The following is a 14917-nucleotide window of genomic DNA, read 5'->3' as shown; positions in this document are numbered from 1 at the left end:
ATTAGCATAAAATGCGTAATTAAAAGTAAACGTGACAGTGATGTGATAACTCAGAAGTTAAATTCAGATCATTTCAAATAAAGGAAACAGGAGCTAATTACTACTTTCTACTTAACAATTCTTAAATAGTGGTGTTGGCATTAGTAAAAGTCACAGCTTGAAAGGTAAGACTGTCTATTGAACTTTATAGAGGAAATAGTAAATTAGTTACTCTTACAAAATATTATTTTGGATTGTTGTTTTCTCACTTCTCTGAAAGAATGGTTGGCAAAATGGTCCCTTTCAGGTGCATAGATCTGAAATTGATGACCAATTAAACTCAATTGATTAAAAATATTAGACTATAACACCAAGTCATTACCTTCTTTATTTAATTCAGATTTGTGCTACAAAATGTTCCAGATGTAAGAGAAAGATATAAAATATTTTGAGTTTAGTACCAAAATAGGAGTTGCAGAGTGATAGATTATTACCATTAGGGTCTGAAAATATATTTCTCCTACATAATTGTAAAAGTAAATAAAACAACCAAGTCAATTTTAATATGATTTTTAAAAATTGGAATAATTGCATACTCAGACACATGTATTTACTGTCCTTTAAACCTATTTACAAAAGAAAAAAATTACATTACAATTTTAGTAGAATAAAATGCATTTAATTTATGTAATTTAGAACTTAAACCATTTTGAGCTGAAATTTATATTTTTAAGTTGTTGAACATCATTTGCTTTAAAATACCATTCTTCAAATATTTCAGTTATAAAAAATTACAACTATATTATGTATCTAACAATTCATGAAAATGGATTTTTAAAATTTATAGTTTTTTTTTAGTTTTGATTGTATAAACATAAAGGTAACAAAATCAAATTGAAGTATCTATTATTGCATATCTTCAAAAATACATTCTTGCCTTTTGTTTTTCAAGCCACTGCCTTGCTCTGACACCCAGCCTGGAGTGCAGTGGCTCAGTCATGACTCACTGCAGCCTCAACCTCCAGGGATCAAATGATCCTACCACCTCGGCCTCTGGAGTTGCTGAACTACAGGTCTGTGCCACCATGCTCAACCAATACATATAAAATTTTGGAAGAGATGGAGTCTCAGGTTGCTTTTTGCTGGCTTGTACTCATTGGTAGTAACAATACTTAGCTGCATTTCTATTATAATTAAATACAAAATACAAACTAAAACCTTTTTGAAGGGATATGGTTTGGCTCTGTGTGCCCACCCAAATCTCACCTTGAACTGTAGTAATCCCTACATGTCAAGGGCAGGACCAGGTGGAAGAAACTGGGTTGTGGGGGCAGTTGCTCTCATGCTGTTCTCATGATAATCAGTAAGTCTCTCAAGAGCTCATGGTTTTACAAGCATCTGGCATTTCCCTTGTTTGTACTCCTTTTCTCTCTTGCCACTCTGTGAAGAGATGTTTTTCATCATGACTGTTTCCTAAGGCCTCCCCAGCCATGAGAAACTGTGAGTCAATTACACTTCTTTTCTTTATAAATTACCCAGTCTTGTGTATTTCCTTACAGCAATGTGAGAATAAACTAATACATAAAGCAAAAGTATAAAATATTTACTAATTATTTGCTTATAAAAATGATTCAAACAATCAATAAAGGGGACATTTGATGTTATTTATATTTCTAACCTGTATGCATCATATTTTATGGGTTTAGTTTACAAATCACTTTAAAGATGACTTTTTAATGATGCCCTGATTGTATTCTATTGCCCAGAAGTAGATACTATAAATCATACTAAATTTATAATATATTATACTAAATTTATAATAGACAGTAATATTATATTCTATTTTCAGCTACTATTTTAAATTATGGGTACAGTTGGAACTCAGAAAAAAAATGCCCCAAAATGAAGGCTTCAGAAGCAGCTTCAGAAACAAAAGGTTTTCTCTGATCTTCGGCCCTCCTGTCTCACATTCACATTTTCCCATGAGGCCAGCCATAGAAACTAGAATCCATCTTATTCATGGTAGGTCATAGAAACCAGACCCTTTTTCCCCAAAGCCAGCCATCAAATCTAAAAATATTAATCTAACTTTTCCTCCACCTTTCTGTGTAAAACCTGGCCATAAAGAAATTGACCTCTTATTTGACTGTAGGTTATAAACTTTCCATTTCAGAAGAAGTTTTGTCCTATATCCAGAAGGAAGAAATGCATGCTTAGAAAGGCCAAAAAGAATCTAGACTTTGCTGGGTTTCCCCGCTCAGTCTATCAGCATTAGATCATACCCTTTTTGTTCAATTACATTTCTACATGACTGTTTATAGTTTGTTAAATTTAAGCATAAAAATTCACAATTTATCCTGTACCTTTGGGTCTTCAATCCGAAAGTTCCTGTGCATGCATTAATAAACGTGTGTGCCTTTTCTCCTATTAATTTGCCTCTTCTTCATGATTTTCAGAGATACTTCAGAGAGCGACTAGAAACTTTTGCCTTGGCCTCTACAATATTCTTTAATCAGCTATTTGTTCTATATACACACCACTATATTTTATTTCTCTTTTTAACCAATACTTTTTAATTTCAACTTTTATTCTAGATACAGAGTACATGTGCAGATTTGTTACATAGGAATAATGCCTGAGCTTAAGGTGTGGAGTGTGGATCCTGTCACCCAGGTAGTGAACACAGTACTTGATAGGTAGATTTTCATCCACCCTCCCTCCCTCTAGTATTCCACAGTATCTATTGTTTCCATAATTATGTCCATGTGTGCTCAGTGTTTAGCTCCAACTTATAAGTAAGAACACGCAGTTTTTGGTTTTCTGTTCCTACATTAATTCTAAAAGGATTATGGTCTCCAGCTCCATTCATGTTGCTGCAAAGGACAGGATTTTATTATTTTTATGGCTGCACAGTATTCAATCATGTATATATACCACATTTTCTTTAATCAATCTACCATTGATGGATACCTGGGTTGATTCCATATCTTTGGTACTGTGAATAGCACAGTGATGAACACATGAGTGCATGTGTATTTTGGTAGAATAGCTTATTTTCTTTCAGTGTATACCAAGTAATGAGATTACAGGGTCAAATGGTCATTCTGTTTTACACTTGGGAAGTCTCCAACTCTTCACAGAGGATGAACTAATTTACATTCCCACCAACAGTGTATAAGTATCCTCTTTTCTCTATAGCCTTGCCAACATCTGTTATTTCTTTTTAAAAATAGGCAAGACATTGGTGTGAGATGGTAACTCATTGTGATTTTGATTTGCATTTCTCTGATGATTATTGATGTTAAGCATTTTTTCATATGTGTGTTGGCTACTTGTATGTATGTCTTCCTTGAAAAATGACTGTTCACGTCCTTTTTTCCATTTTTTATTGGAGTTATTTTGTTTTTGCTTGTGTAATTGTTTAAGTTCACTGTAGATTCTGGTTTTTGCCAGATGCATAGTTTGAAAATTCTTCTCCCATTCTGTAGGTTATCTATTCACCCTATTGATAGTTTATTTTGCTCTGCAGAAGCTCTTTTGTTTACTTAGGTCCCACTTGTATGAGGTGCTTTGCTTTGTTTTGGAGTAAAAAGTGAAACAAATATCACTAGTGTCTTGAAGGAGTTTATAACATAATAGTAATTCAGGCAAACAAAGTTTTATCAGTGTGAACCAAATTTATAGAAAGTGGAAAACAATCAAGGCCATGGTTAATTCAAATAGAAGGGATCATAGAAAAGATTTCCTAGAGAATGAATATGTGCTATGTAATCAGGAAATCAAGGCTATAGGAAGATCTTCATAGTCATAGTAAAGGAAGGATTACTGAAGAAATGTAAGTACTAAGAGAAGATGTGTCAGTCCATTCTCACACTGCTATAAAGACACTATCTGAGACTGGGTAATACATAAACAAAAAAGGTTTAATTGACTCACAGTTCCACATGGTTGGGGTGGCCTCAGGAAAAACAAGGGGAAGCAAAGCACTTCTTACATGGTGGCAGGAGAAAGAGAGCATGGAGGAGGAAGAGCCACACACTTATAAAATAATCAGATTTCACAAGAACTGTATCACAAGAACAGCATGAGGGAAACCTCCTGAATGATCCAATCACATCACCAGGTTCCTCCCTCAATATGTGAGCATTATAATTTGAGATGAGATTTGGGTGGCGACAGAGCCTAATCATCTCAGAAGACAAAACCTGAAACAGGCTGGGGTGTTCAAACTGCATCAAGTATGTTATTAGAGAGCATTCAGTACCACGCATGCAAAGGATCATGTTGGAGCAGTATGAAAATGACAGGTAATAGTGACCACAAATGCCAATGGCGACCAGAAAATTGACAATATGTTAAAATAACTAGGTATGAGGAATTTAAAAGCATAGAATAGATCTTAAATAAAAAAATATTGTGATACTTCCTTCTAGTTGACCTTCCATCGGATCATGGCTTGATCTAGTTATTCAATTTAACTTTGGAATGCCTGTGACTGAGATTAGGGCCATTATAAGTTACTTTTAATGTTGTTGAAAAATGAAATTTTTAGTTTACAGAAACAGCATTCAAAGAAACCTGTAATTCTACACCTGGCAAACAAATATTTCAAAAATGAACATAAAATAAGGCATTTCACAGATGTATATAAACTGATAGTTTATCATGACAAGATCTATAATACAAAAAATGTGAAAATAAAATTTTCAGATAGAAGTAAAATGACATCAAATGAAAATATAAAACCACACAATAGAATGATAAATAATATGATAATTACCTGGGCAAATATATAATTTCTTTATTTATTTAAATCTATCTAAATGTTAATTGACTACTTAAACAGAAATAGTAACTATTGTTTTATATATCTATCTATATATATGTAGATATATATGTATATACATACACACATGTCACTCAGGAATGAATAACTAAAAGCATACTATTATTGTAAGCTTCTTGTATTACAAGTAAAGTGGTATAATATCACCTTAAGGTAGGCAATAATATGTCTTTATTATAAGCCTGAGATCAACCACTATAATAACAAAACAGACTTACAGCTAGTAAGTCAATAAAGGAAATGAAATAAAATTTAAAAGCAGCAGGGATTCCACCAAAATGGCCTAATAGGAACAGCTTCAGAGTGCAGTTACCAGTGAGAGAGACACAGAAGGTGAGTGATCTCTGCATTTCTAACTGAGGTACCAGGTTCATTTCAATGGGACTGGTTGGACAATGGGTGTAGCCCAAGAAGAGCAAACTGAGGCAGGGTGGGGTGCTCCCTAACCCAGAAGGTGCAACTGACCAGAGGATCAGGACTTCCCCCCCCAGCACTCTGCAACCCACAGACCAGGAGATCCCTGCCAGGCTGAAAAGCACTGTGAGTTAACAGCACAGATTTGAGTGGCAGCTCCAGCTGGCACAGTGGGTTGTCAGCACAATTCTGGGGAACATTTTGACTAGCACTGAGAGCACCTGCTGGATGGAGCTACCTGCTCCCCAGAAAAAGGGGGAACTGAAAGCAGGAAGATAGATGATAAGGCTGGACAGGTATCACCTCCACAAAAACCAGCAAACTGAAGCCCTCTTGCTTGAGAGTTTCTCTTGACACAGAACAATCAAGCTTGGTGGGGGGAAGGGCATCTGCCATTGCTGAGGTGGGTCTAAACCTACCTGTGTAAACAAAAGACAGAGGAAGCTTACACTGAAGCTGGACTGAGTCCATGACAGCCCAGCAGTGCCACTGCAGGCAGCCAAGGGACAGACTGCCTCCTCAAGCAGCTTCCTGACCCCTGTATAAACAAAAGGATGCCTCATACAGGAGAGCTGTGGCTGACACCTGGCAGGTACCCTTCTGGAATGAAGGCAAGATGAGGAAAGATTAGGCAGCAATCCTTGCTGTTCTGCAAACCTCACGGGTGATTCCCAGGCAAGCAAGGTCTGGAGTGGACCTCCAGCAGTCCCACAGCAGAGAAACCTTACTGTTAGAAGGAAAGCTAAAAACCCAAAGAAATAGCTTCAACATAAACAGAAAGGAGGTCCACTCAGAGACCCCATCCAAAATCACCAAATTCAAAGATCAAACTGGTTATTCCATGAAGATGGGAAGAAACAAGTGCAAAAAGGATGAAACCATCAAAGACCAGAATGCCACTCCTCCTCCAAGGGATCACAACTCCTCACCAGCCAGAAAACAAAGGAGGATGGAGAATGAGTTTGATGAATTGACAGAGCAGACTTCCGAAGGTGGGTAATAATAAACTTCTGTGAGCTAAAGAAACTTGTTTTAACCCAATGCAAATAAACTAAAAACCTTGAAAAAAGGATAGATGAAGTGCTAACTAGAATAACCAGCTTAGAGAAGAACATAAACAACTTAATGAAGCTGAAAAACACAGCACGAGAACTTCACAAAGCATACACAAGTTTCATTAGCCAAATCGATCAAGTAGAAGAAAGGATATCAGAGATTGAAGATCAATTCAATGAAATAAAACAAGAAGGCAAGATTAGAGAAAAGAGACTAAAAAGAAATGAACAAAGGCACCAAGAAATATGGAATTATGTGAAAAGACCTAACCTACACTTGATCAGTGTACTTTTGAATGTGATGGAGAGAATGAATCCAAGCTGGAAAACACTCTTCAGGATATCCAGGAGAACTTCCCCAACTTAGCAAGGCAGGCCAACATTCAAATCCAGGAAATACAGAGAACACCACAAAGATATTCCTCAAGAAGAGCAACCCCAAGACACATAATCATCAGATTCACCAGGGTTGAAATGAAGGAAAAAAATGCTAAGGGAAGCCAGAGAGAAAGGTTGGGTCATAAACAAAGGGAAGCCCATTAGACTCACAGAAGCTCTCTTGGCAGAAATCCTATGAGCCAGAAAAGAGTGGGAGCCAATATTCAACATCCTTAAAGAAAAGAACTCTCAACCCAGAATTTCATATCTAGCCAAACTAAGCTTCATAAGTGAAGAAGAAATAAAATCCTGTATGGACAAGCAATTGCTGACAGATTTTGTCACCACCAGATCTGCCTTACAAGAGCTACTGAAGGAAACACTAAACATGGAAAGGAACAACCAGTACCAGCTGCTGCAAAAACGTACCAAATGATAAAGAACAAAGCAATTAAGAAACTGCACCAACTAATGGTCAAAACAGCCAGCAAGTAACAAAATGGCAAGATCAAACTCATACATAACAATATTAACATTAAATGTAAATGGCCTAAATGCATCAATCAAAAGACACGGACTGGCAAGGTGGATAAAAAGTCAAATCCCTTCAATGTCCTGTATCCAGGGGACCCATCTCATGTGCAAAGACACATATAGACTCAAAATAAAAGGGTGGAAGAAGATTTACCAAGCAAATGGAGAGCAAAAACAAAAAGCAGGAGTTGCAATCCTAGTCTCTGATAAAACAGACTTTAAACCAACAAAGATCAAAGAGACAAAGAAAGGCATTACATAATGGTAAAAGGATCAATACAACAACAAGAAGAGCTAACTATCCTAAATATATATGCAGCCAATACAGGAGCACCCACATATATAAAGCAAGTTCTTAATGACCTACAAAGAGACTTAGTCTCCCACACAATAACAGTGGGAGACTCTAATACTCCACTGTCAATATTAGATCAACGAGACAGAAAATCAACAAGGACATCAAGGACTTGAACTCAGATCTGGACCAATGGACCTAATAGACATCTACAGAACTCTCCTCCTCAAATCAATGGAATATACATTCTTCTCAGCACCACATCTCACCTATTCTAAAATTGACCACATAATTGGAAGTAAATCACTCCTCAGCAAATGCAAAAAAAAAAAAAAAACCCAAAAAACAGACATCATAACAAACAGTCTCTCAGACCACAGTGCAATCAAAGAAAAACTCAGGATTAAGAAGCTCACTCAAAACCACACAACTACAAGGAAACAGAACAGCTTGCTGCTGAATGATGACTGAATAAACAATGAAATGAAGATAAAAATAAAGATGCTCTTCAAAACCAATGAGAATGAAGACACAATGTACCAGAATCTCTAGAACACATTTAAAGCAGTGTCTAGAGGAAAATTTATAGCAATAAATACCCACATGAGAAGCAAGGAGAGATCTAAGATTGACACCCTATTGTCAAAATTGAAAGAGCTAGAGGAGCAAGATCAAAAAGATACAAAAGTTAGCAAAAGACAAGAATATAGCTAAGATTAGAGCAAAACTGAAGGAGATAGAGTCAGAAAAATCCCTTAAAAAAAAGCAGTAAATTCAGGAGTTGTTTTTTGAAAAGATCAACATAATAGACAAACCACTAGACAGACAAATAAAAAAGGGAAGAGAGAAAAATCAAAAAGATGCAATAAAAAGATAAAGACAATATCCCCACCAATTCCACAGAAATACAAACTACCATCAGAGATTACTACAAACAACTCTATGCATATACACCAGTAAATGTGGAAGAAATGGATAAATTCCTGGACACTTACACCCTCCCAAGCCTAAACCTGGAAGAAGTTGAAACTCTGAATTGACCAATAACAAGGGCTAAAGTTGTGGCAGCATTTAATAGCCTACCAACCTAAAAATGCCCAGGTCCAGTCGGGTTTACAGCTGAATTCTAACAGAGGTACAAAGAGGAGCTGGTACCATTCCTTCTGAAAGTATTCCAAACAATACAAAAAGAGGGAACCCTTCATAACTCATTTTATGAGACCAACATCATCCTGATACCAAAACCTGGCAGAGACACAACAAAAAAAGAAAACTTAAGGCCAATATATACGATAAACATTCATGCAAAAATATTCAATCAAATACTGGCAAACCAAATGCAACAGCACATAAAAAAGCTTATCCAACATGATCATCAAGTAGGCTTCATCCTGGGGATCAAGACTGGTTCAACATACACAAATCTACAATTGTAACCCATAACAAACACAAAACCAAAGCAAAAACCGCATGATCATCTCAATAGATGCAGAGAAGGCCTTCAACAAAACTCAACAACCCTTTATGCTAGAAACTCTCAATAAACTAGGTATTGATGGAAAGTATCTCAAAATAGTAAAAGCTATTTATGACAAACCCACAGCCAATAACATACTGAACTGGCAAAATCTGGAAACATTCCCTTTGAAAACTGACACTAGACAAGGATGCCCTCTCTCACCACTCCTATTCAATATAGTTTTGAAAGTTCTAGGCAAAGCAACCAGACAAGAAAAAGAAATAAAGCATATTCAATTAGGAAAACAGAAAGTCAAATTGTCTCTATTTGCAGATGACATGATTGTATATTTAGAAGACCCCATCATATCAGCCCAAAATCTCCTTAAGCTGATAAGCAACTTCAGCAAATTCTCAGGCTACAAAATCAATATGCAGATATCACAAGAATTCCTATACAACAATAACAGACAAACAGAGAGCCAAATCATGACTGAACTCCCATCTACAATACCTACAAAGAGAATAAAATGCCTAGGAATACAACTAACAAAGGATGTGAAGGACCTCTTCAAGAAGAACTACAAACTACTGCTCAAGAAAATAAGAGAGGACACAAACAGATAAAAAAACATTCCATTCTCCTGGTTAGGAAGAATCAATGTGTTTGTTTATAGATTCAATGCTATCCCCATTAAGCTACAATTAACATTCTTCATAAAACTGGAAAAAAACACTTTAAAATTTATATGGAACCAAAAGAGAATTCACATAGCCAAGACAATCCTAAACAAAAAGAACAAATCTGGTGGCATCACACTACCTGACTTCAAAGTATACTATCAGGCTACAGTAATCAAAGCAGCATGATACTGGTACCAAAACAGAGATATAAAACTATGGAACAGAACATTCGCCTTGGAAGTAACACCACACATCTGCAACTATCTGATCTTTGACAAAACTGGCAAAAACAAGGAATGGGAATGGGGAAAGGATTCTCTGTTTAATAAATGGTGTTGGGAAAACTGGCTCACCAAGTGCAGAAAGTAGAAACTGTACTTCTTCTCTACACCCTACACTAAAATTAACTTTAGATGGATTAAAGATTTAAACATAAGACCTAATACCATAAAAACCCTAGAGGGAAACCTAGGCAAAATCATCCAGGACATAGGCATAGGCAAGGACTTCGTTACTAAAACACCAAAAGCAATGGCAACAAAAGCCAAAATAGACAAATGGGATCTAATTAAACTACAGAGTGTCTTCACAGCAAAAGAAAAATTCATCAGAGTGAACTAGCAACCAACAGAATGTGAAAAAAATTTTTCAATCTACCCATCTGACAAAGGACTAATATTCAGAATCTACAAAGAACTAAAGCAGATTTACAAGAAAAAAAAAAAAAACAAAATGACCCATTCAAAAGTGGGCAAAAGATATGAACAGACACTTTTCAAAAGATGACATTTATGAGGCCAACAAACATGAAAGAATGCTCATCATCACTGGTCATTAGAGAAATGCAAATCAAAACCACATTGAGATACCATCTGATGCCAGTTAGAATGGTGATCATTAAAAAATCTGGAGACAGCAGATGCTGGAGAGGATGTGGAGAAACAGGAACAATTTTACACTGTTGGTGGGAGTCTAATGTAGTTCAACCATTGTGGAAGACAGTGTGGCAATTCCTTAAGGATCTAGAAATAGAAATTCCATTTGACCCAGCAATCCCATTACTAGATATGTACCCAAAGAATTATAAATAATTCTTTTATAAAGATACATGCATATGTATGTTCATTGTGGCACTGTTTACAATAGCAAAGACCTGGAACCAGCCCAAATGCCCATCAATGATAGACTGGAAAAAGAAAATGTGGCATATGTACACCCTGGAATACTATGCAGCTATAAGAAATGATGAGTTTGTGTCCTATGTAGGTACATGGGTGAATCTGGCAACCATCATTCTCAACAAACTGACACAAGAACAGAAAACCAAACACCACATATTCTCACTCATAGGTGGATGTTGGACAATGAGAACACATGGGCACAGGGAGAGGAACATCATACACTTGGTCTGCTGGGAGATGGGGAGGGACAGAGTGGGTGAAGAGGTAGGGGAAGGATAACATTGAAAGAAATGCTTTATGTAGGTGATGGGGGGCTGGAGACAACAAACCACCATGGCATGTTGGTACCTATGCAAAAATCCTGCAAGATCTGCATATGGACCTGAGAACTTAAAGTACAAAAAAAAAAAAAAGTAAAGAAGAAAAAGAAAATAAACAGAAAGATAAGAATAGAAAGATGGTAGAGTTAAATCTAACCATAACAATAGTCATATTAAATATAAATGATCTATAAACATGAGAGTGTTGCTATCCCTTTGAGATAGTGATTTTATATCCTTTAAATGTGTACTTACAAGTGGGAATGTGCAATAATATAGTGGTTCTATTTTCAGTGAGCTTACATCATGCCACTGCACTCCAGCCTGGAAGAGAAGAGCAAAACTCTGTCTCAAAAATAAATAAATAAATAAAGTCACACCTGAAATTAAGGTTGTTAATCAGCTGACAAAATAAGAATAGTACCATGAGTTATCTGGATAGTCCAACATAATCACAAGTGTGCTTAAATGTAGGAGAAAGAAGAAGAAGAAGAGTAAGTATAAGAATGATGCAGTGAAACTTGAATGTCCATTATTGACCTCGGCGAAAGAAAGTTTTACAAGCCAGTGAACATAAGCAGGCCCTAGAAGCTAAAAAAAATAAATGGATTATCCCCTAAAACTCCCCAAAAAATATGATTCTGATGGCTTCTTAATTTTATACCAGTAAGACTCATTGAAAACTTTTGACTCTCAGAACTGCAAAATTACACTCACCAAATTCTTGGCAATTCCATTAACAATGGAAAATGAATACACAGGTTAGTATCAGGAAGGGCTGCTTTAACAAATACCTAAAGACACAGAGTGACTTTTTAATTGGGTGGTGTGCAGAGGCTGGAAGAATTTTTAGGAGCATTATAGAATTAAAAAAAGAGCAACAGTATCTTAAATAGAATTTAGAAATACACATACTAATGACTATGCTACTGAAGACTTGAATGTTAGGATGATAGAATAGAATATATATGTATCTTCTTAGAAATTAAGTCATAATAAGCAGACTATATTGTAAGAAATATTTTCTTTGAACATACTCCTAGTGATGGATTGTATGGAAATGACAAATATGTTCACGGTAGCTGAAGAAATGGGATCCTTATTATATAGTGACAGAAAACAGAGCTGAATGATGCCCTGCAGTCATGTAAAAATCAAATTTGCAAACAATGGACTTAGATATTTAGCTGAGAATGTATCCAGGCCAAATGTTGAAGGTACAGTCTGGATTCTCCTTGCTGTTTCTCATTAAATGTGAAAAGAATGAAACTGATTGAGGGAAGAATTGGTAGCAAAGGGAAACCAGTATTTTGGAAATGTTTGGATTACAAAAGGCCCTAAAATTAGGAGATTCGCTATCAGGAAAATATGCTCTGGAGAGAAAGTCAGGGGCGTGACTAGAAAACATTCTCAAAAGGATCAAAAGTTCAGAGTGTTAGTAACATGGAGGGCTCCATGAAATTATATATGTGACTCAAGGATCTAGTTAGCTATCTCAGCAGAATCCAGGGATAGAAATGGAAGTACTCAGAAAAGATCTGTTCAAGGTTATCTGGTTTAATGGAGTGAATTCCCAGGACATATACAGGATACCTACAGTAAAAAGGGGAAAAGATGTAAACATACCCTCCATCAGATAAAACAAAAGAGGAAAGTAAGTAGACAAAAACATGACATGAGTCACTAATCATTAGGAAAATACAAATTAATATCTAAATGAATTATCACTTTACTTCCATTGGAAATGTTAAATTTAAAAATATTGAACATATTAAGTTTTGAGATATGTGGAGGAAGTCTCATATTCTATTGTGAAAGTAAATTGTTAGAACATATTAAAAAGTTGCTTGTCAGCTTCTTAAAAAGTTAAATATGTATGTCTCATATGATCTAGCCCTTTCATTACTAGGGATTTACATAAGAGAAAAAAAGTGTATTTTGATAAAAAATGCACACAAATATTCATAAAAGTTTTATTTGTAAAGCCAAAACTGAAAACATGCCTAGTGGCTTACACCTGTATTCCTATCACTTTGGAAGGCCAAGTTGAGAGTATCTCTTGAGCTCAGGAGTTTGAAACCAGCCTGGGCAAGATGGTGAGATTTTAATCTCTACGAAACAAAAAACTTAGCTTGTGTGGTGGAGCATACAAGGCAGGAGGATCACTTGAGCCCAGGAGTTGGAAGATGCAGTGAGCTGTGGTGGCATTACTGAACCCCAGCTTGTTTTAGACTGTGAGACCTCATCTCTTAATAACAAAAACAAAAATGAAAACAGTCCTAATGTCTATCAGTGAATTAATGGATAAAGTGTGGTATATTCATACAGTGGAATACTACTTAGCAATCAAAATAAATTAACATGTGATAACTTTGAAATATCTCAAAATAAACTATTCCAATTGAGAAACCAGACAACAACAGAGACTATACTGTATTATTTAATTTATACAGAATTGTTTAAAATGTAAAGTAATGCATACTGACACAAAGCTGATTTGTATTGCCTCTGGGAATTAGAGTAGGGAGACGCATAAAAAAGAGATAACAAAGATGAAGCAGCATCATGAAACTTGTGGGTGTTGGTTGTAATCATTTTTTCATTTGTAGTAATGATTTAGTGGATATATACATATGTCAAATTGTATACTATAAAAATATGCAGTTAATTATATTTCAATTATATCTCAAGAAAGCTGTTAAAATTATCAAAAAAATATATTGTTCCTAATAACTCAGTCTTTTGAATCAGCTATCATTGTGTTTACTTTATTAGTTGATTACTTGGATTATTCAAGGTTATATTCTTCCTCTTTTCTCTGTGTGAAACGTTTTTCTCTAAGACAATTGCATGCTTTGCTCTCTCACTTGACTTAGGTCTTCTGGTCAAATGGCACCTGCAACAAGAGCCTAACCCTGCCCATTCTGTTATGTTTTAAAGAAAATTATGAATAAATAACCCTTACTCATGAAAAGTATCTAGAATTTCTTCTGGAGTTTAGAGCTTAAACAAAGACACTGTGTCTACTATAGTGTAATAATATACTACTAATAATGCATTATTGTTAATTGACTCCGCTAGTTTTCTGCAATGCACTAACAGAATACCTATTGACTATCATATCAAAATGATTTACTTTATACTATTTACTTGATACTATTATATTCTTACTTAATATTATTTACTTGATATAACCTTAGTTTTTCAAATAAGAAAACTAAGCAGTAGAGAGCTTAAATGAATTTTTCTAAAGCATGGAATTAGTATCAGCTAAAGTTTGAAGGCAGGTTGGTCTAACTTTAAAACTCAACATTTTAAATACACTCATATATTTATCCTAGAACCAACATACCTCATATTTAGACAATGAATTAAAAACAACTATTACTTGTTATTTCTTTTTACCGTTTTGCACTCTTGGGAAATTGGGAATATTTGTGGAATATATTTTAAAAACAAACTTCTTTTTGTCTACACTAAAGATCATATCCATTTTAAGATAGAAAAGTGAACTAGAAAACTAAAAGGTTGTTAGAAAGAAGATATTATATGTTATTATCTTTTAAGAAAGGACTACCAGAGAAGTACAGTGTTAACTGGAAAATGTAAAGTGGTTCATTAATGACAGAGCAGTGACTCTATCAGTCTGTCATTGAATTAGCAGAATGCTTACGAAGGTAGGAGTTACTCTGAGTGATTGAGTTCTTAACCTTTTTAAAGGCAGGGGGCTCTACTAACAAACTTTCAAAGGACCATTTCAGTTTCTTGCTTTG

At 35.4% G+C, this 14917-nt stretch overlaps 1 long non-coding RNA gene across 1 annotated transcript in view; it reads right to left on the bottom strand.

Moving 5' to 3' along the window:
• Window positions 1-1259: 1259 nt before the first annotated feature.
• Window positions 1260-14917, bottom strand: part of LOC103791843 (uncharacterized) — a 97067-nt gene continuing 83409 nt past the window's right edge. Inside the window, exons 3-4 of the long non-coding RNA XR_008480046.2 lie at window positions 11400-11468; window positions 1260-1419 (exon numbers count right to left, since the gene is read on the bottom strand). This is a non-coding gene — a long non-coding RNA (uncharacterized LOC103791843). The remainder of the gene's footprint in view (window positions 1420-11399; window positions 11469-14917) is intronic.

The sequence above is a fragment of the Callithrix jacchus genome, chromosome 3 (genome assembly GCF_049354715.1).
Source record: "Callithrix jacchus isolate 240 chromosome 3, calJac240_pri, whole genome shotgun sequence".
Lineage (NCBI taxonomy): Eukaryota > Metazoa > Chordata > Mammalia > Primates > Cebidae > Callithrix > Callithrix jacchus.
This window is presented reverse-complemented; position numbering and strand designations above follow the sequence as displayed.